Source organism: Pleurodeles waltl, unplaced genomic scaffold (genome assembly GCF_031143425.1).
Source record: "Pleurodeles waltl isolate 20211129_DDA unplaced genomic scaffold, aPleWal1.hap1.20221129 scaffold_71, whole genome shotgun sequence".
Classification (NCBI taxonomy): Eukaryota; Metazoa; Chordata; class Amphibia; order Caudata; family Salamandridae; genus Pleurodeles; species Pleurodeles waltl.
In genome coordinates, this window is record NW_027150392.1 from 1,878,266 (window position 1) to 1,905,388 (window position 27,123).

Below are 27,123 nucleotides of genomic sequence, written 5' to 3' on the forward strand. Positions count from 1 at the left end.
CAGCTTTCAATGGATTGCAAACCAAAAAAAACAAGGTGTCTTTCTTTTCCCTCTCAGTGCCCACTCAGTCACCCCCCTTAGTACTGCACTCCTTTCTACGTTCCTAAGTTCTGTCCACATTAAAGAAAGCATTTTTGGCATGTCTCAGATGTTACAGCCCAGGCAAGTGATTCATACTGCACACTTCATATGGCTTCCATAATGGATTTACGCCTTTTCAAATGTGACATTCTTCAGCTTTCATTTTCAACTACATCGACTGATTAAACCTAAGCTACATCATCAGTGAACCGCCCCTCCCAGTATTCTAGAGCACAACCTCTATCGTACCTACCCAGACTTTCCCCTGTACCTCATACTGCTGCAGCAGACTAAGGGCCTGATTTAGAGTTTGGCAGAGAGGGTTACTCCACTACAAGTGTGACGGATATCCCATCGGCCCCATTGTGAATTGTAATACGTTGTGACGGAGTAGCCCCTCTGCCAAACTCTAGTCTAAAATCTAAATCAGCCCCTAAGTCAAGTTCTTTATCTTCCCTTACTGCCAAGCGAAAGGATTTGATTTAAATAATCTGCGTGAGGGCGAGGCCAGGGAGTAAAGCGGGATTAAGTGTCTGTGATTTCCTGTTTTGCGTATGGGATACTCTGTGACGAATGTGACCAATACAATCTATATATCCCATTCCTTTCCCTATATTGCAGAGCATCGTTTCCCCATCATCTACTTACGTCAGACAGGATATCTATTATTCCCATGTTATACATGACATATGTGACATATAATCGTCATCTGCCTTTTTAGAGCCAGGGCAGAATTGAAAGGTTTTTGGAAAAGATCAGGGCCATTGGAATCCAAAATAATTTTTTGTTCATTGCCGCTGCCCCATCTGCAGACTGCAGAGAGTAGCACATTTGTACCCGATGTGTTAGCTAGCACGCTTCCAGTCATTTAGCACAACAAGAATAGAATACTTGTACTCCATAGTGGATGATGTCTTACTCATTAAACAGAGTTCTTTGTAATTTTTCCACAAAAAGTTTCTGTGTGTTTTAATTTTTTAGAAAATCCTTTACCAGAAAACAAATCACTCTTTTTTGGTTAATCTTAAACTGTCTCATTTTAGCCAGTCAATGGTTTTATGTGAGTCACGTGTTGTTAAAATCATGTCCCTCCCTGTGACTGACTTTCCTAATCATCACATCAAAAGTACCAATGGCCCTAGGGGGCCAGCAGCAATGTACTCATAGTGTGCCACTATGCAGTTTAAAAAACAAGCGTTTGCAATGAACATTCTTTACAATTTGTCTTTTTTCTTTCTTGATATACCTACTCCTCCTAGTACATCACCACCACCGACCTGGCAGGAGATCGTGGCCTGGCTCTGCCGGCAGAGGGTGGAGGCCACCAGGGCACATTACCAGTAGCTGGTGGACAAAGAGAAGAAGTAGAGTTCCTCCTTGAAGTTGGTCAGCTAACACACTTGGGGGCATATTTATACTTTTTCACGCAAAACTGCGCTAACGCAGTTTTGCGTGAGAAAGTATGCCGTCGGCTAGCGTCATTCCTGGACGCCAGCCGGGCGGGATGTTTATGGAATGATGCTAGCCAGTGGTAAGGTCCGGTTAGCGTAAAAATAAATGCTGCTAACTGGGTGGGGGAGGCGTAGGGGAAACAGGAGGTTGTTACGTCAAAGAATGGTGCTAGTCAGGTTAGGGTCCGAAAATGACTGTAACCTGACTAGCGTCATTCTTTGACCCACAACCCCCTTGGACATGACTCCTGTCTAAGTAAAGGCAGGAATCATGCCCCACAGCCCAATGGTCATACCCAGGGGACTTATGTCCCCTAGGCAAGGCCATTGGGCCCAGTGCCTTGTAGGGGGGCCCAAGTTAGGCCCCGCTATGGCACTTAAAAAAAATATTGTAAATACTTACCTCTACTTACCTGTACTTACCTGGGATGGGGTCCCCCATCCTCTGGTATCCTCCTGGTGTGGTGGGGGTGTCCCTGGGGCTAGGAAGGGCACCTGTGGGCTCTTTCCATTGCCCACAGGTCCCCTAATGCCTGCCTTGACCCAAGTCTTAAATAATGGCGCTAAGCAAGCTCAGCACCATTATTTAAGGCCCCCGCCCCGTGCGTGATAATGGCACGACGGGATAAATATGGCACTAAGGCCATAGCAGCATTTTTTGCCCGGGAATGCCTACCTTGTATCTCATTGACACAAGGTAGTTTCCTGCAAACAAAAAATGTCGCAAACTCTATAACTTTGGCGCTAGACGTGTTTAGCACCAAAGTATAAATATGGAGTCCAGTTTGCGACGAATTAGCATAAAAAAATTACGCTAATTTGCAAACCGAGAATAAATATGACCCTTAATTCTGACCAATAATCTTCCTCTTCCTGTGCTGTTTCAGCAACGGTGTAATCAGGTGGTACGAAATCTTGGTTCATTTTCATCATGGTCGATCTCTACATGTTTTGAGATGAGAGACTGGTCCTTCTCACTGTAACAACTGTACCAGCTGCAATGAAAAAATGCTCAGCAGACACACTGGTGACAGGACAAGCCAGATACTTTATTTCCAGCCTGCTGATCTCTTCCCATACCAGTACATCAATGGGTTTGATCCACATAGACCTCTTGTGGGTTATCCAGATACACCTGAAACATCATCTGAATGGTCATTGGTGCTGCCAAAGTATAGGTTGGGTCTGATTCTTCTGTTGCTGCCGGTGTCCTTGTTGCTGGTGTTGGCTGCTGTGAGACAAGACTGCCCTCTCTGGAAGTTGAAGATGGCTCCCCAGAACTGGTGAGTGGGACTCTAAGGGCCTGATTGTGAGTTTGGCAGTCCCAACGTGGGACCACCAAACTTGTGGGGAGGACACCACCACCATGGTGGTGGCGTCCCTCAGCTCTATTACAATGTTTCCATTGGTCTGACCAGGTTCACTAGCGGAAACATTGAAATAGAGAGTTCCCGCTGGTCTGACTGGCGGGAACTGTGCTACGGGATAGCACTCGGCTCCCTTAAAGAAGCCAAGTGCTATCTTGTAGCACAGAGGGGACCGTTGTAGGAAAGTACCATCTTGGCTGGCATGTTACCCCCATATTTCACTGTATATATGTTGTTTTAGTCTATGTGTCACTGGGACCCTGCCAGTCAGGGCCCCAGTGCTCATAAGTATGTGCCCTGTATGCATTCCCTGTGTGATGACTAACTGTCTCACTGAGGCTCTGCTAACCAGAACCTCACAGGCTTGTGACCAATTTCACCAATTCACATTGGCATACTGGAACACCCTTATAATTCCCTAGTATATGGTACTGTGGTACCCAGGGTATTGGGGTTCCAGGAGATCCCTATGGGCTGCAGCATTTCTTTTGCCACCCATAGGGTGATCTGACTATTCTTACACAGGCCTGCCAGTGTAGCCTGAGTGAAATAACATCCACGTTATTTCACAGACATTTACCACTGCACTTAAGTAACTTATAAGTCACCTATACGTCTAACCTTCACCTGGTGAAGGTTGGGTGCAAAGTTACTTAGTGTGTGGGCACCCTGGCACTAGCCAAAGTGCCCCTACATTGTTCAGGGCAAATTCCCCGGACTTTGTGAGTGCGGGGACATCATTACACGCGTGCACTATACATAGGTCACTACCTATGTATAGCGTCACAATGGTAACTCCGAACATGGCCATGTAACATGCGTAGACATGGAGTAGACCCCAGACTCAGCCGGGGTCTACTCCATGTCCCTATCATTATCATCAGAAGTGGTGCTTGGAAAAGATGGTGGAGTAGTACCCTTCCTTTTCCTTGCTGGAGATCTGGGAGCCAATGATTGTAAAAGAGGAGGTTCTTGCGCGGCAGGAAACTTGACCTCCTGTTCTGCTCCAACGTCAGGAAGATCTACTGTTGCTGGCTGAAGCTGCTGTCCACTTTGCTCAGATTCCTGAAACAATTGGGTGTTACTTTGTGAAAGGGACAAATCCAATTCAACGTCACTGCTCGTTGGCATTGCCATTATTTCAGTGGCTGCATCACTGACAGACATGGTCTTGGGCTTAGGCTGGGGAGGTGTTGTTGATGGGGGAGTGCTGCTCCCAGGTTCCTCCCCGGAAGCCAATGTAGCAGGCACACGTCTGTGGTTGGCACGCCACTGTTGGAAAGCTGCTTCTTCTCACTGTCTTGGAAGCAACTTTCTTGAGGGCCATCTTAAAGCTTTCAGGGCCATATTTATACTTTTTGCCGCAAAACTGCACTGCCGCAGTTTTGCGTCAAAAATTTTACCGCCGGCTAACGCCATTTCATAGCGCCGTGCGGGCGTCAAATTTATACTTTGACGCACGGCGGCGCAATCACCAGGTGGGAGTCATTTTTTTTACGCACATCACGGCGTCAAGCCGTAAAGGAAAATGACGTTAATGTGGCGTAAATGACTGTGGGTCGATTTACGACACCGCAACCCGGATATGTGCCGTTTTTTTCGACGCAATAGCGTCAAAAATACCCGCAAACACTGCCATTTCAGCAGAGGAGCGCCAAAATGGATCCCAGATGCCACTACAGACCCCAGGAAGATGACAACAGAGCAGGAACCAGCCAGGACGATCCATACAAGAACCAGGACATATATAGAAAAAAAAGAAAGTGTTGCTTCAGTGCAGAGGAGCAGGAAATCCTGGTTAAAGAGGTGACGGAACACCAGCACCAACTGTTTATCACCTCTAAGTTGCCAATCAGTAGGAGAGAGGTCATATGGCAACAAATTGTTGACAAGATCAACAGTGTGGCAGAAGCACGCAGGACAGTCACTGAGTGTAAGAAACGTTGGCATGACTGCAAACGTAGGACAAAGGAAAAAATGGCCAGGAACAGGAAGGCTGCACTGCAGACTGGAGGTGGGAGTCCAGCACACCAGGAGGCCCTGGACCACATGGAGATGGTCGCAGCCGTCATCCCTGAGGAGATCGTCACAGGGATTCAAGGACAGGACAGTGCAGACTACCACGAGACAACGCACATGCAGGGTAAGTCGCATGGGGAATTAAAGTGCAATAATGTCAACTGTGAGCGGGGGGAAATACCGACTACACATTGCATGTAAGTCATCATATACATGGAGTGGCATGGGTAAAGGTGTACTGCAGTGAGGCATGGCCTGCACAAACAGAAGCTGGGGCACAACATTACACTACATCAACAACAGTCCCATGGGGGCATGCTGTCATGCCAACAATGGAGCAAAGGGAAAGCCTCGACAGGACGGAAGGCCACTACGTCAAACTTACATCCTGGCACTCGTCAGCCAACATATCTCCTACATTAACTAGGGCCCTATCAGTAATCCTCTAGCCAAAACAACAACTGCAATGTAACTGCAACAACAGTTGCCACTACCACCTCTGATCTGTGTGCAGCTATAGTAGCCAATGGCAGTAACCTCCCCATGGAACATACATACCTAAATTAGGGGGTGAGGATGACATCTGCAACAATCTCCTGAGCCAAGACAAAGCCCCCAGTACACTCAAATGTCAATGCCCATAGTTGCCGCAAACATCAGCCAATGTAAACAGCAATAGGAGCGACACAGCACTAAGGACACACCCATGCTGCATATGTCAGGGTCCATCCTGTGCCTGGCAAACAAGGCAACATCACAAAAGTCATACTGCTCAGACAACAGCATTGAGGAGGGGACACATGGTACTGGTCACTGAAATACACCTGCACAGTCAGAGGGGGAAATAGGACACTGATACGATAATCAGGGCAATCTAATGTAACACACATTACCCAACATCAGCAGGACACATTAACAATATCAACATCCATATCACATCATAACATTGCCATGCATAGGATATGCTACATGTCAATTAAATTTAAGTCAATGTGAACAATCAGGGATTGGGGCAGGTCCTGAGAGGCAATTGTGCTGCCAGGACCATCAGAACACCCACAGCCAGTGAAAGGTCTCACCATGAGAATGGATATACACGGAGGGTCGAGTAGGACAAAAAAGGTGGCTATTCTCTATTTGGTATAAAGCAAAACCTAGAGGGAATTAGGCAGACATGTCTGATAACTCAATATCATACATGTGACACACAGGTGGGCCATAGGCCTATAACAATGCCCATATGAAGGACAGCAGATACCAATACTAAACAAGATCACAAAGTGAATTCATCAAAAGGCAGGCATGTTACGTCAAAATTGTCACAACACAGACACACTAATTGTACCCTGTTTCATTGCAGAGGAAGATGGATCTCCTGCCGATATGCCTGTCCCAGATTTCGATGGATGACGAGCCCATAAACATTCCCCAGGAGACCATCCAAAAGGTCCTAGAAACCCTCCAGACCCCACCTTCAGTCACAAGGAGGAGCACAGAACAAGCAGCCATCACAGAAAAACCACCCACCACCCCAATTGCAAGACCTGCCAGCTCCTATACAGCTGAGGACTCTGACGACACTGGCACCAGCTTTGAAAGAACTGTAGTTGGAGTACAGCGGGAGCTGGCCAAGGAGGTGCGGGTGGGGATACAAAATATGGCAGCCAGCCTTGAGGGGGTGCGCTTGTGCATGATGTCATCTGCAGATCAGGCAGCAGCTATGCAAGCCCTAACATCCATACTGTAAGGACTACAAGAAACTGTAAAGGAATTCACCACTGCAGTAAGGGAGTTGCCACAACACCTCGCACCCCAAACTTTCCACTGCATGCACGAATGCAATCATGACTCCCTCAGGGCCGACCTGGCTGCCTACCATCGTGATGTGGCTGCTATTCTCAAAAACCAGCAGGCCCTCCTTGCTGCAGTACTGCCCTTAAGAACTTCACACGGAGCAGCCACCGGGATGTCTGACTCCACGTCTTCTAACACTGAGGTGTGTGTTGCCCCTTCACAACCAACAACAACAAAGGCGAAGCAGGCAACACACACATCAGAAGAAAAAGACATGGAACAGATCACATTCACAAGGAAGAGTACCCGGAAGCACTAGTTCCTGCACCATGGCCTACTTCGACCAAGGTCCTACGTATTGTCAAATGCCAGTCTCACTACAACTATACTCAATGACTGTTCTGCTAACCACTGTATAACTTGTCAGAATCGCCAGTGAATGTCTTTCTCCTACCAATTGGCAAATCCTGTCCCTCTGCACTGTCGGTTACATCACCCCAGCATGTCAGGAGCATTATCCACACCCCTTCTGTAGGATCACCATGTAAGATTTCACTAGAATGGACTCAGCAAACATGGACAATGTACATATTGCACTACAGCACCTATCAATAAATAGCACTTGCACACCAAATATGTCTCTGTGTAATTTGACACATCAACTGTGCAGTAGATAACACAAAAGTGCCTGTGTGACAACCATGTAGCTTGTCAATACAACTATCCTGACATCATGTAGTCAGATACATCTGTGTAGTGGCCAGGATTGCATCATAGCCTGCCCATCCTGAGGAGAATAACTGATGAAGGGAGAAACCACACACAATCATGCTGTGTTGGACAGAATAATGCTTCATCAAGAGAAATCAAAGTCAACTAATGGTGGCTGATAAATGTTGTCACCATGCAATACTAATACATTGAATTATGCAGTCTAAGCAAACACAACTAAACAGAGCATCAATCAACCTTTCTGCGTAAACTTCCAAATAGGTAATCATGCTGATTTTTTGCACAAATGATCTATGTCAGTAATGAAGACAAGAAGACAAGAGTGTTAACAAGAGCTCATCTTCAAAGATGTCCCTGAACATCACACTGCAGTCCGACCTAAAAAATTCCCCACAATACCAAGTGATCCATGTAAACTCCAAATGGTGGTTCTATCAAATGGTGGATACTTACCAAGTTAGCACAGGGGTAGCTGCCATTTTAAACCTCTGTTTTCTTTGGTTTGTAGCATAGGACACAAATGTCATAGAACAACAATCACCTACACTGATGGCAAGGCCATGATCAAGTAGCAGTTAACACATAATGCAAAGGGTTAACTATATATTTACTCATAAGTAATCACACCAGAGGCAACTAAGGGAAAAGTCATACCTACACTAATCTAACCTGACTACTCCTTACCCACAACTGTCCCTAACTAACCTAAGCTAAACTTACTCTACACATATAACGAATCGATCTAAACATCAACCCCCCACCCACCATTATGAGACAGGACACATGCAGGACAACACATACTAACCTACACACATACTATACTATCCTAAACAATCATATATTTTTTTGTATATATATTTTTTTTTCTAAACACACAGGAACCCCAACATTGACCCCCACACACTTAATAATGAAAAGTAGAAAGAATAAGGACCCCCCACCCTCCTCCCTAACACTAACTAAGCTAACAACCTATACTAACCTAACACTAATCCCCCAAGCCCACTAATCATGATAACAAGGAAAGAGGAGGGAGGGGAGGGAATAATGTAAATTGACCATATCAGTCCTAGATGTTGGCCCTCCGGAGGGTCCGCCTGATAGACCTGACCCGCTTCTTGATGTAGGCCACATCCTGGCTCAGCTTGTCCACCTTCCTCATAAATTTGTCCATTTTGCGTTCCAAAGCCTGGAATGCTGCAGGGTCAATTGGAGGTGCTGCTGCTGTCTGGGTCCCGGCAGAGGTGCTCTGTGTGGGTGTTGAGCCTAGCCCACTGCACTGTCCTGCAGCTGTCATAATGCTGGGTCCTGGTTGTGCTGCAGAGACAGGGACAACTGTCCCCGCCGTGGCTGGGGCCACTTGGGGAGAACCAGTGGTTGTGGTAGCTGTAGTGGGCAACGTTGGGCCACCCTGTGGTGAAGCCCACCATGCTCCGGACGCCCGATCTGACTGGTATTTTCGGGCCATCCGTCGGAACTCCGACTGCACCTGCAGGATGTGTCGGTACCTCATGGCCCACCTCTCAAATTCATGCCTCTGTGCGGCACTCATGTTTGCAGCTGTGAAGAGAAAGGGCAACTATTTACCATAGGAACTGCATTGTGTGGAATAGCACAAGTGGACAATCGGAAAATACACTTACTGTAGTTGTAACAGCTCATATCACCATATAGATAATTGAAAGTCTCAGAGGAAGTACATGGGAAGCCTGCATACAAAGGTCATCTCACACATAGCATATACAATAATCTACATGATGGGTAACATCAGCAAAAACTTGTCATCATAAAAATTACAAATGCAGCCAACAATCATGCTGCACCTCCTCTGCCTATTGCCTGGACTACATATGTCAGTGTATGTGATAACAATCAAAAACCACAAGATCTGCAATTTGTAATAGGATTCGCTAGTATAGAACTCATGTGCCATAACCGAGTGTGTACACTAGGTTCAAAACAAATTTTCAAATGCTCACAAGTATGTGTAACATACTGGTTGCTTCAGTCCTAGGTACCCTATTTCCAAACACATGCCTGTATTTGAGGGGGGGGTGGGAAGAACAACCAACAATCCCAAAATAGATGCACACCCAGGAGTGGATAGAAACCTCAACATGTTTTTGCCTCCACACACACACCACCAGTGAAGGGCTATCAACAAATTGGAGTCAGCTAAACCTTGTCCTATCCAAGGTCCGCACATGTCAAAATGTACTGACCTAGGCCAACATCACATACTTCCAGTGAGGCATATTTTTCTACAGACACAAAGGAGCAAGAACACCCATGATCATGAATAGCATGCACACCTAGGCCGTTGCACTCTAGTCCCACACACTTCTAGTACAACTTGTGGAAGTACATGCCCCCGGAAGATCCAACCTACAGTGTACTCAGTACATCGGTTACTAGGGAAGCAGCAGATTTCAGACAAGCCATTTGCAGAAGCTATCTGGGAGAATGTCAGTCTGACATGCAGACTCAGTCCGAGACGAGTCCCAGTGCAACTCTGACATTAAATAGTGTATTCCACATGACTCACCCCATTTCCCATAGCGGGCCCTACAGGAATGGCCTACAGACCCAAAATTAGACAAATGGATAAGCATAGGTCAACTCAAAATGAAGTGATAACTGAAACCCAAAATAATGGAACAAGACTAATGATTGGGCAGCGCATCAAACCTTGCAATGTGTTCAACACACAGTAGTCCATCACACATCACCAGCAAACACAAAACATACCACATATGCAACACTCACTGTAGGTGTCGGGGTCCTCAAAACGAGCCACCTCTCCCACTGTGTACGGTGCAGGTCCACCTGTAAAGCATGGAAGGAAGAATATACTCAGAATCCGTGCACTGACAAACAATTTCAAATACAAACACAATGTGATAATATGACATGAGTAATGAAACACTTTCACACATGCTCATACTGCATGGAATTATTCATGCACAACATTTACATAGGATGAGTCTCCTACTACAGTTACACACACGTCTACACACATGCAGTGGCCCGGACTGTCATGTGGTGGCAAAGATGCATCTCCATTAGTATGCAGCAACAATATAGGTGTGCATTCATCTCATCATGTGCATCCAAGAGAGACACCCAAAAGCTGGTTACTTGAGGACTGCCTGACCTGTCAAACAGCCTACGTGGTCATGACACATATGTGACAGATAGGTACATGGTACAGAGGGCCAGGTACTTTGGCAATACCTCATGTTGTTACGGTTTCATACATTGATGTGTCCAAACAATGGTGATTGGCACCAAACATAGATGTTTGTACCCTAGTCCATACCTTTGGACTGCCATCCCTATTATGATTTGGGCACAAGTGACAATAAATACCTGTCTAATATGTTAGCTGAGGGCACCTGAGTCCTTTACAAATATGGTTCATGCTCAGATCTGGCATGTAACAATTAAATGTGAAGGAGCACATTTATCACAACAAGGCATGGCACTACTATGAACATTTTCCCTACACACCGACCAGACACACATGTGACATATGTGTGGGCCACATTGCTAACTTCAATTGACGTGAATGCAGCACTCATTTTCAGCATCATGTAGGGTTTAAAAATGTCAGTCTAGCTATAGCATAAACATATGTAGGTATGATGTTTCTACATCCATACTTCACTGGCTATTAGGACCTCTAGAGTCCTGATTGCGTCATTATTGTGTCGCTTGTCTGACACAAAGGCGGCACTACATTACATTCTGCTACAAGCAACCTGTATGTGTGGAAAACATGAGCTACCTGACTGCTAACATTTGTCATCCTTCAGTGCATCAATTACTCTGTATGTTTCCCTACTATTACACACAGTCAGCTACTTATCTGGCAGATTGGGTAACAATCATCACATGTCACAACACAGCTTTAAATTGTGCACATTTACATGATATGTACTCACCAACATGGCCACCAATCCTGATTCCCAGGTGGTCCAGCAGATCTTGCTCCCTGGAGATCAGATCAGCCCAGCGGTGCTTCAATTGATGATCATTCCGTTGGCTACCATATAGACGCACCAAGTGATGGCGCACCTTCCCCCACCGGACTTTTTGGGCCTCCGTGTGATACCCCTGTATCACCCTACCCCCAGCCTCCAGCATAAGTGAGAGGAAATGGCAAACAAGCCATATAAACCCCCCCAATTCCTCCTCACCCATCCTGGAAAGCCGTGGCCTACCAGACATTGATGCACTGAAAAAGAGGAAAAAGTAGTAGAAAAAAAGAAAAGGGGGAAATGGGGAAAGTTAGAGCGGGGAAATACAAAGAAAACTTAACAAAAAGAAGAGCCCAACGATCCCCTATATCACAGTACCCACAACAGACTCCCACAGACAATATATGCAACACTGGACTTGACAAATGTATACAACACAGACTCAAGAACAAGTGAGATGGCACACAGGACACAAAAGCACTAATACACAGGACAACACTTTGCACACAGCCACACAGTCTAGAATAATCAGAGACTGCAAAGTGAAAGTGAAAGTACACCCACTGTATAGATTCTGTAAACAGGATATCCTGTTACATCACATCCTGCATAAAATGGCCGCCGTTTTTTTCCATTATGCATCATATTTTCACGCATACAGCCTGTGCGTCATATTTTTTGACGCACAGGAGTGCAAATAATGCAGAGTCAAAATATTTTTCATAATTGGGATATATTATTTGTTTGCGGCATATTTTACAGTTCTAGAGGTGAAAATGAAGCCGCAGCAAATTATGATATCTATTTATGAAAAATATTTTTTACTCTGAATTATCTGCACTCCTGTGCGTCAAAAAATATGACGCACAAGCTGTATGCGTGGAAATATGACGCATAATGGAAAAAAACGGCAGCCATGTTTTGCAGGATATTATGATATCTATTTATGAAATATATTTTTGACTCTGCATTATCTGCACTCCTGTGCGTCAAACATTATGGCGCACAAGCTGTATGCGTGAAAATATGACGCATTATGACAAATATATATTTCATTTGTCCAAATGAGAAATGGATTTTGGCATGACCAAACGGTGCTAAGTGATAAACTTTGGGGTTAGCTATAGCAAATGTCCCTTATAGGATGTATAGAAGGTATTCACAGTGCAATAGTAATGATTGGCCAGAATGGATATTACTCATAATTGTGCACATATGTAGGCAATTGCTGATTGCTAATTTCAAAATATCAAAGAGATACGTGGATGTATTCCTTAGGAAAATTGTGTCCACGTGTATCAAGCTATTCCAAATTGCATAAAGTCCAATTAGGTAGTGCAATTGTAGCCTAATAATTTTTTTAGGGGTAACCATGTCCTAATTAGGAGTTAATGTATCTAAAATGTGTTTCACTATTGACATGTAGGGCACACATGCGCCTTATGCATGTGTGTGCTTCACATGTGCATACAAAATGTATATTTGGGGTGCAGCAGAGGGGGACTCAGGCCCCCAGCACCCTGGGGTTTGCTGTTCCTGACTTGCAACTTTATCCAAGGTTTTCCCAAATTCAGTAATGCAAAACCATTGGCAGCAGGCCAATGGAAGCAAATTGGGTATGATTCCCTGTTTGCTAATCTGTAATCCCATTTGCCCATTTGACGTTTGCCCTATTGATTCTTTGGAGAATTCTTACATACCATTTAGCATTGATTTAATAGCAAATTCTCAACGTTCCTTATGTCATGATAGCAAATAGGTTGTTGATGTAGGTGGCCCTTTATGCATTACCTGGTTTAGTGGCATGTTTCATTCTTCCTGCTAGGTTACAACTGGGACACTACTGTGATAGGCTGCTTGCAACCATTTTGTTGATTGGATGGTACATGTACATGTGTGTGGTCCAATATTGATCCAGTATCAACTATTAAGGTGTATGTTGTCACTGTAACGTCCACGTCTCATCATGAGTTAGTGGCAGCTAATCGTGTATCTAATGAGTATCGTTTGTAGCTAAATGTGAGTAAAGTCATTGAGGACATGGTAACCTACACGTGGATGGTCCCACCCTGTCACTGAAGACGTGTAATGAGACTTTCAACTGGGCAACCTTGGTGTGCTGAGTGAGAGAATGTCTCAGGTGTCTGGATCCGGCATGTGTCATTGCAACATTTGTACTGAAGTTGGCCTCTGTGGATGGTAATGTATCAGGAAATATCATAGCCTCTGTGCAGAAGTAAATGGTTGGTATTCAGCACACCGACTCATCTCTATTATTTGAACAATGTAACTCAGTGTGTGAACTGTCAGGGTCCTCATATGTGTTGACTTTTCATGGACATTATCTGAGGTTGCTGGTTCTGCTGGAGGCCACGTACATCATCAAACGCTATGGTCCAGGTACACTGTCACACTTTGTAGTTTAGGCATTAATGAGGCCCAGACAACAGAAGGTCCATGATTTAGCTATTCAAGGGCACTGTCACAAATATGATACAAATAACAGTCAGATGATGCAATACTTTGTATTTGAGTATACATTGATGAGGCAAATGACAAATTATTCTCTGAGGTACAAGAGGTTTTGGACAGCAAGTGTGGTCCATAGGTTGTCCCCAGGTATCTTTAGGGTGACCCACAGACAGGTGCCAGTCAGGCTGACAGGATGCTGGGTCAATCAGGAGCCAGCTCTTTCACAAATTACATGATCAGTGGTCTGACTAGGACTGGTCAGAGGGAGGAGTAGACAGTTGACATGTCACACTGTGTATGTCCTGTGTTGTCTTGAAGGTGACACATGAACCCTGATAAAGTGTTACACAGCAACATTAGTAGCAATGCTTAATGATGTAATTGCCCAAATGTCAACATCTATGCTGTAGGAGGCATCAGCATGGATGGGGCATGTACATTTGGGTGGTGTGCATGGAGGGGATCACTGGTGTAGCCTCCATCAGTGTCTCACTAGTCCTGTCGGATGAGATTTGCTGAAAAATAGCCTACAGTATCTTTCACACGAGAATCAATCTACAGGTGATACCAGGCCTTAAAAACTCCAAGCCAGTGTATTATATGAGCTGAGTTCCATGCAGTGAGATGGTACTATGACAATGGTAGGCATAGGAAAGGGTGTGGCACACTGGATGACTCTTGTGAGTGTGTGTATGTAGATGAGGGAATCTCAGTGTACACATATCAGGATTCCAGGGACCTCTTCAGACAGGTGGGGTGTGACCAGCCGCATGTGTGTGTAATGTTTTTAGATAAGGCCTGACATGTAGATGGGATGTGATGTGCTGGATGCTTGTCATATGTGTGGCACTTGTGCTGTGTATGTTCTGCTTATGTGTAACTCTAGTGACAGATAGTCATTGCTAAGATTGTAAGTAGTTGGAATTACTGCTGCCAAGAGTCTGGTAATACATTCCTGTTCCTGAAGCATAAGCATGTCAACTGCCTGATGTATGAGGCCTGTTTTCCCCTAGTTGAGTGATGGTGTTTTAGTTGTGTGCCATCTGCTGCGATGAACCATGTTTCCTACATGTATGTGTGTCATATGTGTGGTCCTCAGCTATTGCCCTTCAAAGGTGAACTGTACAGGATGTCAGTCATTTACATTGTGTGTGTATGTGACCATTGTATGATAGGCATTAGATTTGTTGTGTGTTTTTCTGTGTCCTGATTGTTATATCATTATTGCTCCATGAGACGACATTCTTCTTCTGATATTTAAAGCTAAAGGTGTGCAGAAATGAATAGGCCAGACCATGATGTGGTGCTTGTTATCAGTGTTTATTTACAATAGTGCAGTAAGTGGTGATGGTGATAATTATGAAAAAAAATTATTTACAATCTGTTGGCGCCTACACACTCCAGCAGCCATGTTTGGTTGTTCCCCCTCCTGTTGCAGGGCAGCATCCTCCTCTTCCTCGTCTTCAGGCATGTATGGGTCTGGTTCGAGGAGGGGAATGTTCCTTTTGACATGAATGTTGTGCAATATTGCACATGTTAGTATGATCCTACAGACCATCTCGGGAGAATATAGTAGGCTACCACCAGTGATGTTGAGGCAGCGGAACCTTGACTTGAGGATGCCAAAGGTCCGCTCGACAATGCTGCGTGTCCTCTTATGGGCATCGTTGTATGCCCGCTCTGCAGCAGTACTCGGGTTGCCATATGGTGTCATTAGCCATGGCTGGATGCCATACCCCTGATCAGCTGAAAGAAAAAAACAATGGGATCATGTTGATGTAGCTTGCATTATTGAAAAGACCGTTCATGGCAGTAGTTGTCTAGTGTTGTCTGTGACTCTTTTGTATACTGATGTGACATCCTATACTTGTAGGCTATACCATCTGCATTGTGTTTTTACCTTGGCTGAGCACGTGTTTGTCTGCTAACAGTTTGTCATCATTATGTTTTGTGATTTTCAGTGCAGTGTGCCCTCCCTATCATTGTGACTTGTGATACAGGTGTCCTTGTGTCTTCACTTGGGGTGAGTAGATAGTTCAATGTAGAGTTTTATTTATAAGTGTTGTTAGCACGTTCATATGAAAGTACCCTGGACATCCCATACCTTTAGACTTAGGCAGTGCATTAATGTAAAGGTCATTGTGACACTTACAATTTGCAAGGTGACATTTCGGCTACCACACTCATTAATGTCTTCACATTAGGCTGTACAGTAAATTCCAATGTGTGACAAGTTCAATGGTGACTTACGAAACATGGCTAGTGATGTCAGGACCTCAGTGTGTTCCTGTCTAGATGTTGCTGTTGTGGTGTATGTGTTGTGTGTCTTAGAGGGTTGCTGTGCAGTGTGTGAATAAGTAGGTTTTAGTACTTACCAACAAGTAGTCCATTGCCCTACCCTCCATCCTGGAAGTGTTGGTTGATGGTGCAGTGACGGAAGATGAATGAGTCATGGACACTCCCAGGATATTTAGCCACGATGTTTGTGAACATTCCTTGGTGATCAACTATGGCCTGCACGTTGATTGAATGTGTGTGCTTCCTGTTGCGGTAGAGGTGTTCAGTCGCAGCAGGTGGCACAAGACGTACATGTGTGCAGTCGATTGCACCAAGGACGTGTGGGAAGCCACTGATTGCGTAGAACCCCTGTTTAGTTTCCTGCTGCTTCTGCAGTGTGTTAGGGAAGCAGATGTGGTGGGGTGTCAGGCGAATGATGGCATCCAGTACTTTGGGCAGAAATGCGGAGAATGATGGTTGTGATATTCCGCCAACCAGGGCACCAGTTGTTTGAAATGAGCCACTTGCCAGCATGTGAAGTACGGCAAGCAGCTTTGTTTATGTTGGTATGGTGTGGGGTGTCACCAAAGTGGGGGCCAACTGCTGTTCAATGCTTCGCAGCAGCTGCTGAGTGGCCTGCCAGTTCAACCGGTACCTCTGTATGATGTTGTGTTCCCTGAGGCCCTGAAGGGTTGTTCTTGGGCGGAATATCCTCTCCTGCCTTCTGCGCTGCCTTTGGGGTCCCTGCTGGTGTTGTGGTAGCTGCTGTTGTTGCTGCTGGGCTCTGCGTCTGCGTGCACGCTGGATAAGTATCACCTCCATGGCTCCCTGTTGCTGCTCTGCTGTTTGTTCTGTGTGTTCTGATTAAATACAGGTGTGTTTGCCCCATTTTAACGCCTGCCCTGACCCAGGTGTTAAATTTTTACGCAAATCGGGCTGTGCGTCATTTTCTGGCTCCGCCTCCCGGCTGTGCGTCATTTTTGCCCGGAAGCATAAATACGAAGCACGGCCGTTTGCGTCATTTTTTGGACGGGAACGCCTACCCTGCATATCATTAACGCAGGGCGGGTTGCCGCATCCAAGAAATGACACACACGGCGGAATTTTGTCGTCCGCGGGCTCAGGCGTCAGAGTTTAACTACGGGGCAACGTTTGCGCTGATTGTGTGTCAAATTTTTGGACGCACAATCGGCGCAAACGGAGTATAAATATGCCCCTCAGTTGGCAGTGACACTAAGCTGCACAAGCGGAAGAGAGTGGAGGACTGAAGTAACTGTACAGGCCTTTTGTTTGGCAGTACTGCTTGTGATGTCTCTTCTTCTCTTGTACACATCAAAGCACCAAGGCAAAAAAACATGTAGTTAATGAAACATGCTATTGATGCAGGTTGAAATAGTACAGACAAAGACAATATTTGTGTGGTTGGTTACTTACATCATAAATAACAATTTATCCAAACATTGTCAAGTCAAACCACCCCACCATACCATGAAATTTCACTTCAAATCAGGCAACACAACCTACAGATATAGCTCTTTGCTCTATGTCCATCTATTCTAAAGAAGACAACTGTGGTAGTCAGAGAGGTGCATGGGTAAATGAAATAATCATTAAAAAAAAGAATGATGTTGATGTGTCTGCAGTGCACCACAGCCGGGTGTCCAGAAGAAAATTGAATTATACCTGTGCGCCTATGGTGGATGAATCGATCCAGGCAAAATGCGAAAAAATAAATGAATAATTATGTTAAAAAATAGAAAAATGTAATTAAAAAAAAAACTAGAATAAAAATTTAAGAAAATTAAGATAACAAATACTAAAATAAAAAATAAAAAAAGTAAAAATTAAAAAATTAAAAAATTAATTTAAAAATAAAATAAAATATTACATTGCAAAAGGATCAATAATTGCCGATGTTTGTATGGAAGGATGGGAAGAAAGAAACCTATTGTGAGGCAAGGTGGTGCAAAATAAAAAATGCAAAAACAACATATTATAATATAAGCACTGTTGATCAAAATCATATTCTTAACATACAAATACTACAATGATCCTCAATACTTATTCAACTGATATCACATCCATCCTTGCAAGCCTATGGCAAAGGCACACTGGCTGGATGCACAAAATTCCTGCCAGCCACATGGTCAAACAACAACATAGAACAAGGAGGCATGGAGAACAAAGAACACCTGCATGCCTATGGCAAAACTCACAGGCTGGACGCTCAAAATGGCTGCCAGACACATAGCCAAACAACAACAACGAGCTAGGAGGCATATGGAACAAAGAACACATGCAAGCCTATGGCACAGGCACACTGGCTGGATGTACAAAATGGCCGTCAGCCATGTGGTCAAACAACAACAGTAAGCAAAGAGGCATAGAGAGCAAAGAACATAAGCAAGCCCATGGCAAAAGCACACTGGATGGATGCGCAAAATGGCTGCCGTGTGGTCAAACAACAACAATGAACAAGAAGACATAGGGAACAAAGAACATATGCAAGACTATGGCAAAGGAATACTGGCTGGCTACACAAAAGGGCTACCATCCACATGGTCAAAAAACAACAGAGAGCAGGGAGGCATGGAGAACAAAAAACACATGTATGCCTATGGCAAAAAAACACACTGGCTGGATGCACAAAAGGGCTACCGGCCACGTGGTCAAACAACAACGGCAAGTAAGGAGGCATGGGAAACAAAGAACACATGCATGCCTATGGCAAAAACGCACTGGCTGGATGCACAATATGGTTGCCAGCCACATGGTCAAACAAACAACAGCAAGCACTGAGTGTAGGAGGCTGACCTGGCTTGTAGTGGTACTTACACCTTGTGCCAGGTCCAGTTATCCCTTATTAGCGTAGAAGAGGTGTTTCTAGCAGCTTAGGCTGATAGAAGGTAGCTATGGCAAAGCAGCTTAGGCTGAACTAGGAGACATGTAAAGCTCCTACTATACCACTGGTGTCATATGCACAATATCATAAGAAAACACAATACATAGAAGTACTAAAAATAAAGGTACTTTATTTTTATGACAATATGCCAAAAATATCTCAGTGAGTACCCTCAGTATGAGGATAAGTTATATATACACAAGATATATGTACACAAACCAAAATTAGGTAAGTAATAGCAAGAAAAGTAATGCAAACAGTGTAGAATTACAATAGATTGCAATAGGAGCACATAGGTAGAGGGGCAACACAAACCATATACTCCAAAAGTGAAATGCGAATCACGAATGTACCCCAAACCTATGTGAGCTTGTAGAGGGTCGCTGGGACTGTAAGAAAACAGTGAGGGTTAGAAAAATAGCCCACCCCAAGACCCTGAAAGGTAGGTGTAAAGTGCACCTACTACCCCCAGAGAGCACAGAAGTCGTGATAGGGGGATTCTGCAGGAAGAACCAGCACCAGCAATGCAACAACAGTGGATTTCCGGACCTGAGTACCTGTAAGACAAGGGGAACAAGTCCAATAGTTGCGACAGTGTCGAGAGTGGGCAAGTGTCCAGGAAATGCCAGCTGAGGGTGCAAGGAAGCTGCCACCAGATGGAAGAAGCTTGGAGTTCTGCAAGAAAGAAGAGAGCTAGGGACTTCTCCTTTGGAAGATGGATGTCCCACGTCGCAATGAAGCTTGCAGAGGTCTTCCCATGCAGAAAGACCACAAACAAGCCCTGCTAGCTGCAAGGGTCGCAGTAGTGGTTTTTGGGTGCTGCTGTGGCCCAGGAGGGACCAGGGTGTCACCACTTAGAGAAGGAGACAGAGGGGGCACCCAGCAACTCAGGGAACCCTCACAGAAGCAGGCAGCACATGCAGAAGTACCTGAACAGGCACTTGGAAGGAAAGTGAACTGGAGTCCACCCAAAGTCACAAAAGGGAGTCCCACGACGCCAGAGGACAACTCAGAAGGTTGTGCACTGCAGGAAGGAGTGTCGGGGATGCAGGCTTGGCTGTGCGCGAAGGAAATCCTGGAAGAGTGCACAGGAGCCTGAGCAGCTGCAAAACACACGGTACCCAGCAATGCAGTCTAGCATGGGGAGGCAAGGACTTACCTCCACCAAACTTGGACTGAAGAGTCACTGGACTGTTGGAGTCACTTGGACGGAGTTGCTGAATTCCAGGTACCACGCTCGTCAGGATGAGAGGGGACCCAGAGGACCAGTGTTGCAGTCTTTTGGTGCCTGCGTTAGCAGGGGGAAGATTCCGTCGACCCACGGTAGATTTCTTCAGAGCTCCTGGTGCAGGGAGGAGGCAGGCTACCCCCAGAGCATGCACCACCTGGAAACAGTCGAGAAAGCCATCAGGATGAGGTGATACAAGGTTTCTAGTAGTCGTCTTGCTACTTTGTTGTGGTTTTGCAGGCGTCCTGAGCAGTCAGCGGTCGATCCTTTGGCAGAAGGTGAAGAGGGAGATGCAGAGGAACTCTGGTGAGCTCTTGCATTCGTTATCTAAACAATTCCCCAAAGCAGAAACCCTAAATAGCCAGAAAGGAAGGTTTGGCTACCAAGGAAGGAGGATTGGCTACCAAGAGAGGTAAGAGCCTATCAGAAGGAGCCTCTGACGTCACCTGCTGGCACTGGCCAATCAGAGCAGTCCAGTGTGCCACAAACACCTCTGTTTCCAAGATGGCAGAGGTTTGGGACACACTGGAGGAGCTCTGGGCACCCCCTTTCCTTTGTCCAGTTTCACGCCAGAGCAGGGCTGGGGGATCCCTAAACCAGTGTAGACTGGCTTATGCAGGGATGGGCACCATCTGTGCCCATCAAAGCATTTCCAGAGGCTGGGGGAGGCTACTCCTCCCCAGCCTTCACACCTATTTCCAAAAGGAGAGGGTGCAACACCCACTCACAGAGGAAATCCTTTGTTCTGCCTTCCTGGGCCAGGGCTGCCTGGACCACAGGAGGGCAGAAACCTGTCTGAGGGGTTGGCAGCAGCAGCAGAAGCTGCAGTGGAGACCCCGGAAAGGCAGTTTGGCAGTACCCGGGTGCTGTGCTAGAGACCCAGAGGAACATGGAATTGACACCCCAATGCCAGAATGGTATTGGGGTGACAATTCCATGGTCTTAGACATGTCACATGGCCATGTTCGGAGTTACCATTGTGACGCTATACATAGGTAGTGACCTATGTGTAGTGCACTTATGTAATGGTGTCCTCGCACTCACAAAGTCTGTGGAATATGCCCTGAACGATGTGGGGGCACCTTGGCTACTGCCAGGGTGCCCACACACTAAGTAACTTTGCACCCAACCTTCACCAGGTGAAGGTTAGACATATAGGTGACTTATTAGTTACTTAAGTGCAGTGGTAAATGGCTGTGAAATAACGTGGACGTTATTTCATGCAGGCTGCAATGGCAGGCCTGTGTAAGAATTGTCAGAGCTCCCTATGGGTGGCAAAAGAAATGCTGCAGCCCATATGGATCTCCTGGAACCCCAATACCCTGGGTACCCCAGTACCATATACTAGAGAATTATATGGGTGTACCAGTATGCCAATGTGAATTGGTAAATTTAGTCACTAGCCTGTTAGTGACAAATTTGTAAAGCAGGGAGAGCATAACCACTGAGGTTCTGGTCAGCAGAGCCTCAGTGAGACAGTTAGGCATCACACAGGGAACACATACAGGGCACATACTTATGAGCACTGGGGCCCTGCCAGGCAGGGTCCCAGTGACACATAGACTAAAACAACATATATACAGTGAAATATGGAGGTAACATGCCAGGCAAGATGGTACTTTCCTACAATACTCCACTTGTTGTGTTATTTATTAAGGGAGACTGCATTCAACAAAGTGGACAGATTGAGACTCTGGCAGAAGCTGCATAACTGGGACATCCTGGAACATCTTATGAGAGCCATTAGGAGCCTTTACAGCAAGACGTGGGTGACAGTGAAAATACTGGATAATAATAATAATAACAAATGATTCCTATAAAGATTTTAGACACGACTACAGCCCGAACAGCTCGATGGAATTACTCCAAATTTAGCAAACAACTAGCTCTTGGTCCAGAAAGTGTGCTTTTTGTGATTATTTATATGCCTGGGTGCAAAACTCCTCTCTGCTGGCGGAGTTCTTGGAATTCGGGGACTTCGCACGACGAGAAGTTGCGCAGACTTTCCGAATTCCGGTGCGAGGCAGAGATATATATTTTTTGTTCATACGCAAAAGATTTGTTTTTGGCGCTCGCTCGTGCCAATATATTCTAAGGCTGCTCGCGAGCTCACACAAGATTTGCAAGTGCGAATGCACCTCTAGTATATTTTCTAAGCAGCTAAAAATACTCAAAAATAGATTTTCGAGTGGATTTTTTTCTCCAAAAGGACCGTTTATGTTGTTTTTTTAGTGTGAGAAGGCTTTTTTTTAAACTTTTTTTCCAACAGGAAGAAAGTGTCCCACAGCAGCCTACTCCCAGCAGGCTCCTTTATTGCTTTTTCCATTTCCTGGTCACTTTTCATTTGTATTTGTATTTCGAGGTGGTAGGATCACTCTCTTTGACTCCTGTATATAAATGTTTGGATTTAAGGACTTTGCTTTTGTGCTATCACACAAGTAATTTCAATGCTATTGTATAAGGGTGTTGTTTGTTTGCTTGGCATGCACCAGTATTTCTTTGTACTTTAATTTGATAAGTAAATTTCATTTTAATTCGTGGCCTTGACTTAAAGTAGTGGCCTAGTTATTATTATTTTTTTGTGCATTTCATTGATTTTTCATCTTTTGCAAAAGAAAATTACACAACTCAGTCTGTACCTTTTCCCCATGTTTGTTACATTTGCAATATTCATTTATTTTACTATGTGGTCTAGACTTCCAACAGGCCATCTAGCCAGTAGGCCCAGTATTAATCATCAGTGTATGAAAGAAATGTTTCAGTGGGATACAGCATTAAAAAGTCCTAATACCTTTTTAGGACGGAGAGCCGCCAACAGCCATACTGGCGGGCAGCGGGGAAGTGGAGGTTGCTCTAACTCCACCGCCACGCCAACAGAACACCGCCCAGTGAATCACGTCCTGTGATTCGGCGCGGCGGTGTTCTGTTGGTGGTGTGGTGTCAGCGGAGCAGCCCCCATGGCTCCCGTCCCCTCCCGGAGGATTGTCGAACAGGTAAGTCGATCGTCCGTTAGGGGAGGGGGGGTGGGGGTGTTGTGTGTTTTGTGGGTGCATGGGGGTGGGCGTCTGTGTATGTAGACGGGGTGTGTGAGTGCGTGTATGCTTGCGGGGGTGTTGCCTGTTTTGGGAATGAGTGCTTGTATGTCCGTATGTATGTCTGTATGGATGTGTGCGTGTATGTCTGTACATGGGTGTGCGTGCCTGACTGTGTGTGTGGATGTAGGCATGTGTGTCGGTGTGTGTGCGTGTGTGTGTTGGTGGTGCCTGCGTGCGTGTCATGTGTGTGTGAGTTATGTGATGTTGGGGGTCGGGGTGGGGAGGGGGGCCCTGCCACCTTTGCGGGGTGGCAGGGGTAGTGGGGGGTATAGGGGAGGGACTCGGGGTGGGGTGGGGGGATAGGGGGAGACCCCTATCAGTGCCAGGGAAGGAATTCCCTGGCACTGATAGTGCTTACCGCCATGGATTTCATGGCGGTTCCTACCGCTGGAAATCCACAGGCATAAGCCGGGTCATTGGGGAGACAATTCCATTATCCCCCGAGTTTCTAGCACAGACCCGGGTACAGAATGGCATTGGGGTGACAATTCCATGATCTTAAACATGTTACATGGCCATGTTCGGAGTTACCACTGTGACGCTATACATATGTAGTGACATATGTATAGTGCACGCGTGTAATGGTGTCCCCGCACTCACAAAGTCCGGGGAATTTGCCCTGAACAATGTGGGGGCACCTTGGCTAGTGCCAGGGTGCCCACACACTAAGTAACTTAGCACCCAACCTTTACCAGGTAAAGGTTAGACATTTAGGTGACTTATAAGTTACTTAAGTGCAGTGGTAAATGGCTGTGAAATAACGTGGACGTGATTTCACTCAGTCTGCAGTGGCAGGCCTGTGTAAGAATTGTCAGAGCTCCCTATGGGTGGCAAAATAAATGCTGCAGCCCATAGGGATCTCCTGGAACCCCAATACCCTGGGTACCTCAGTACTATATACTAGGGAATTATAAGGGTGTTCCAGTATGCCAATGTAAATTGGTTAAATTGGTCACTAGCCTCTTAGTGACAATTTGGAAAGAAATGAGAGAGCATAACCACTGAAGTTCTGGATAGCAGAGCCTCAGTGAGACAGTTAGTCATCACACAGGTAACACATACAGGGCACACTTATGAGCACTGGGGCCCTGGCTGGCAGGGTCCCAGTGACACATACAACTAAAACAACATATATACAGTGAAATTTGGGGGTAACATGCCAGGCAAGATGGTACTTTCCTACAGTCACTTTAACCTTTCATATTTTCAGAGATTTACTATTTTTATATATGTTAAGATTTAATTCACATACCTAATTATACTAATTATAATTTTATATTAACACTTGTTTTTTTAGTGCATAAATGTGCTTATTTATCATAATCAAACTCAACCATGTGCCCAACCCTCTTGTTCAAACTGTGCCCAACCTCGATGGGCTCCCAACCACCTTCTATGCACATCCTTTTGCATGCATAGTGGAAGGTTGGATGCAGGACCTGTACTCTGGCCAAGCCCTGTGCCTGTCTTTCTGTGGGCACCCAACCTGTGGGGGGCAGCAAATCCCTACAGTGTATTGTGCTTGGCTTTGGGCAATGGCGGTTGGCTGCAAAGCCCAGGCTGTACCCTGTAACCCACCCTATATTGGTGGCCAAGCCTATTGTGCAATGTTAAGATCTTTGCTTGCCCACGTGGTTTGGCCTCAGGCCAGGCTATGCACTCCACACTCCACACAACCTCTCTTCCGGCACCAGGGATTGGCTGTAGAGTTTGATGTCTGGCCAGAGCAGCTTTTAACAGTTCAGGGACAGCCAACCCCCAATGCACACAGCCACAATCTTGTTACAACATAAGTTGACCATTGAACATGCCCTGTTGCCAGACCCAGTATCCCAAATTGCAAAGGTGGCCATCCCCCACTGTGCATGGGATTTGGCAATGCACAGAAGGGATCGGCTGTAGGGACTGGCCTTCTCCCAACCAACCATGTGTGGCCAGTGCCCATGTGGGGCTGTTGGCCAAGCACTTCAACAGCACCCTAAATACTTGTTTCTACTTTTTTTATCCACGATTCATAAAACCTGTCAACTCTCTGGGTTCTACCAGCCGGTATAGGATCTGCAAATGTAGCAACACAAGTATATGTTTAATCATTACTTTTTTGCTGACACAGTCCCTTGGGGGACCAAACAAGGCCTGGGGATCGAGGTAGGTTAACCCTGTCCCTTTTGCTTTTTGCTTTTGGCTCTGGGAGCAGAAGGAAGGTACTGCAGGGCCCTTCTTCGGGGAGTTTGGGTGTTAAGAAAGGGGGAACCACTCTCCCTTAGTAATCTGTCACATTAAAAAAAGTATCCCATACCTTTTCCCATTTCTTAAGAAAACCAGTTTGCCCTCTGGCTGTCACCCTGCTATGAAAGAAATAGTTTTCTTTGTTAGACCCTCGACCACTCTAGTATTTTTATTATGGCTTTTTCATTTTTCTCCGGCTTTCTGCTTGTCCACCGAGTTGACTAATAGCAGCTGCAACATGAAACCTGCTATGAAAATCTCAAAGTGGATGCATCTTTTTGGAATACGAAAAACAGTACCAACGTTATTAAGAAAACAAACAAAAATGCCTTTTGGATGTAACCTCTGAGCTAACTATAACATTCACAACAAATAAAGTAAATAACTTAGATTCTGTGTTTGATTGCCTAGCACAACAGCGACGCCTTAGGATCACAAACATACTGCAGATGTCCTTCATGTAATCTTCCACCGAAGCAGTCCCATGAGAAAAACAAATGTTACAAAAACATGTGAAATAAACTCATCATTTCAAGGTCTGATTCAGAACATAGTCCGCAGGGTGGACAATCTGGGGAGTTTGTGATTGAGGAGGACTAGGACTTTTGACCTCACCTCTATTTCTTGAGTAAATCAAACCAGCAGTGACTGTGCTGCCCAAAACAAGAAACTCACTATTTAGAATTTCTCGTCTAATCACTGTCACAGATTCCCCACTACAGAGGATGAAATACACAAACTGCCTGGAGTTAACAGTCTTTAACTCAGCTGTCTCCTCAGGTAGTGAAATAAAGTTTACTTACCGTCTGGATTCACAGACACGTCCAGGAAAGAGCTGTGTTTCTTGTCTGCTGGCGTAGATCAAGTAGAATATTTATCCAGTTAGAATGGTGATGAACAAACCACTTCTAATCATTAACTTGTAGCTCTGAAGAGAGAAAAACAAGGCAACTGATTGTGTATAGTCTGGTTTGCAGTAGACTCCACTTACTCTCCACCCACTCTCCACCCACCTTTTACCACCTCTTCACCTGAGAAAACGCAAGTTACATGCTTTCTGACTGTACATAAACCTAAATATAAACAGAAGCAAACCCAAGCAGAAATACAGGCAGATGCAGCAACCAGAAGCAGTACTGACACATACATATAGAGTGAAATACTGACACAAGTAGACTCACAGAAGCAAGCACACACAGACCCAGTCACACAGGATCACACTTGTACTCACACATAAATATAGAGTGAAATACTGACCGTAGATTCACAGACGCAAGCACACAGACACCTGTGCACACAGGCTCACACTCGCGCTCACACATAAATATAGAGTTAAATACTGACCCTAGATTCACAGAAGCAAGCACACACCGACCCGGGCACACAGGCTCACACTCGTGCTCACACATAAATGTAGATTGAAATACTGACCCTAGATTCACAGAAGCAAGCACACACAGACCTGGGCACACAGGCTCACACTCATGCCCACACAT

At 45.4% G+C, this 27,123-nt stretch overlaps 1 protein-coding gene across 1 annotated transcript in view; it reads right to left on the reverse strand.

The window, feature by feature from the left end:
- The window catches only part of LOC138280280 (CD5 antigen-like), a 292,088-nt gene extending 265,596 nt beyond the window's left edge, over nt 1-26,492 (reverse strand). The window contains exon 1 of the mRNA XM_069219470.1: nt 26,431-26,492. The gene's annotated coding sequence lies outside the window, so the exon portion shown is untranslated. The remainder of the gene's footprint in view (nt 1-26,430) is intronic.
- Nucleotides 26,493-27,123: the final 631 nt, after the last annotated feature.